The following is a 2,714-nucleotide window of genomic DNA, read 5'->3' on the forward strand; positions in this document are numbered from 1 at the left end:
AGCCCGTTCCCAGGCCGGCCCTTGGCCGGGCTCAGCCCTGCACCAGCCCCTTCCAGGGGGTTCAATCCTAAATGAGGAGGGCTGGGGGCTGTTGGGAAGTGCAGCCCCTTCCTCCCTTTATGGGGGTGCAGCACTTGCTGTCCCTGAGCTGTTGGCAGCAGGGATGCTCCGGGGCTTCCTGAGCACCCCCCAAATCCACAGTCTGCACCCCATAACCTGCACTGTTACCCTGAATTCTTCCTCTGCTTCTTACCCCAAATGCTCTCCTTGGACTTTTCTTAGAGCTGCCTCTTCTCTTCACCCATTTCCCAGTGGATTGCTGAGGACAATAACATGGGGACAGGACAGCCACCAATCCAGTAGGACGATCCACCAGTTCCATCTCCCTCCTCTGGAACCAAGTGCTGTTATGTCAGATCACATCTTGAGACTACAAAACTCCCTTCAAAGTTGTGAAATTCCTACCACACATCTCTGTTAATGCCCCTGAGCTCTGCTTTTGGAAGCACAGGGGGCTCCATGGGCTGCTGCAGTGGGGTAAAGCTCTACCAGCCTCCAGCCAGGCCTTGTTTTGTTCTGATGTTCTCCACACACCAAATCTGGAGGTGAAATTTGGGCTGCAACCCGCTCACTCCACTTGGAATGGGTGTTTGGGGCACCTCAGGGGTGCAAAGCAGCATTTGGGGATTCCCAGCCAGCTCTCTCCAGCCCGACCAAAAGCACTTGGCCTCAATTATGGAATGGCCAGAAAGGCTGCAGTTTCCATCTGTGCCTGAGCAGCACAGGAGGTGTTACAGAGGAGTCAAATGCTGTGGATTTGGAGTTATTGGGGTGAAGGGGATTGACAAGAGGTGCAAAGACACCTTTGGGAGGGTTTAGAGCTCCCAAATCTCCAGACCAGTACTGAGCTGAGAACATACATTCCAGCAGCAGGGATAAGCCAGGCATTTTCCTTATTTTACAGCACTTTTGTCACCTCGTCGCTCCCCTTTCATTGCAGCCCTTTGAGCCTGGCCGTGCCCAGAGATCAGGAAGCTTTTGGAGGGAGGTTTTCCTCTCTCCCAGCAAAAAAAAACCTTTTTGGGGTCCTTCCTGGTGATCCTTAAGGTCTGCAGATCACCTTTAGGAGAAAGCCTTGCCCTGGCACTTGAGGGAAGGCTTGAACAAGGCTCCTTAACACAGCCCCGTGTCCTCCTGGGCACCTCTCCCGCCCAGCCCCGGCCATCCCGGCGCTGAATGGGACCTTAGTTTTCAGGATAAACACATCCATCACAAAGCTGCTTGGCCCACATCCCCTCCATGAAACCCCTTTTGAGGACTCTCTGCCCGGAGCCCTCATCCTTACTCCACTTTCCACTCCCCAACCTGCTTTTTTCCAAGCAAAAATCCCGCATTTTGCATTTTCCAGGAGTGGGAAGAGGTGCAGGAAAACAGGGTCACTTTAACCCCTGTTTTAAAGCTGGAGTTCCCTCCTGCTTTGGTGTATTTAGTTTGGGCACAGTTCTGAAACAAAAGGCACAAAGGAGCCAAGTTGTTGGGGCAGGGGGAGGGAAGAAAGTTGGTTTGATTTCGAGAGCCTTGGACGATCATTAAAATTTCATAACAGGCTGGAAGGAAAAAAAAAAAAAAAAAAAAGGGTTGTTTGCTTCTAAGGTCTCTGGTGTTTAAAGAGCTTGAGACAAAACTGCCGAGCAGAATATTCCAGTTTATCCCGTGGAATAGGAAGGAATGGCCCCAGACATAATTACAAGTAAGTAGAGCAGCGAGAGAGGGGAAAAAGCTCAGGAAATCTGATGTCTAAGAGGGGTTTTTTTCGCTGGGGTTTAATCAGATTGTTTGTTTGTGGTGATTTTTCTGACCTGCCTCAGTAAAGTGTTGGATATTTGGACAGCAGAACGGGCTGGATTGGGGGAATTTTGGCTGCTGGAATCTGGGGGCAGCGGAAGGCAAAGCAGGGAGCAGGGGTGAGGTGTGGAGCGTGGTTTGTGAGCTCACAGAGCTGCGATCGGGGATGGGGTTTCAGCTGTGGTCTCGCTGCTCACTGGGTTTGGAGTTTTTATCCGCTGAACAAGCAACAGGAGAGAGATTTTTACAAAAGCAGGGGAGTGATATCTCATTAATATTCCTACCTAGCAGAAAAAGAAGGGAATAATAACATTTGGTGGCTCTAAAGCAACGGGGAGATGATGATGAATGTCAGGCTGCACGTGAAAACTCTACAAGGCTGTATAGATTTCAAAAAAACCCCCGTGCTATTTCTGTTCTTGGGCTCCACTCTTTAAAAATACCTTACCACTGAAATGGAGTTTTAGAAGGGAATAACAACATTGGCAAAATATTTCTTTGGAGCGCGGAACTCCTGATCTGAAACACAAAATGGGTCGTAAATCACAGAACACGTTAAGAGCCACAAGATCTGTGGAAATCTAACATTATAAAATATTCTTCTCAGGATGAAATGGCATTTAGAACCAGTGGTTTGTAGGGATTCAAACACTAGGAAAGGGATTCTGTTCCCGTCAAGGTCGTAGATATCAGTTCCACTCTAAAATCACAGTACAGTTCTTTAAAAAATCATTAAGAGTGATTAGATATTTGCATATATAACTTCAGACTTATTCATGAAAAGGAGAAACTTTTAGCTCTATATTTATTTTTATTATTAACTGACTTTTAGCTGTCGGCAATCTGTAAAACACTGCTGTGTTTAATGG

The 2,714-nt window shown here is 48.0% G+C and overlaps 1 long non-coding RNA gene across 1 annotated transcript in view; it reads left to right on the plus strand.

The window, feature by feature from the left end:
• Positions 1-1,659: 1,659 nt before the first annotated feature.
• LOC108962138 (uncharacterized) overlaps positions 1,660-2,714 on the plus strand; it is a 3,623-nt gene continuing 2,568 nt past the window's right edge. The window contains exon 1 of the long non-coding RNA XR_001990656.2: positions 1,660-1,750. This is a non-coding gene — a long non-coding RNA (uncharacterized LOC108962138). The remainder of the gene's footprint in view (positions 1,751-2,714) is intronic.

Source organism: Serinus canaria, chromosome 11 (genome assembly GCF_022539315.1).
Source record: "Serinus canaria isolate serCan28SL12 chromosome 11, serCan2020, whole genome shotgun sequence".
Classification (NCBI taxonomy): Eukaryota; Metazoa; Chordata; class Aves; order Passeriformes; family Fringillidae; genus Serinus; species Serinus canaria.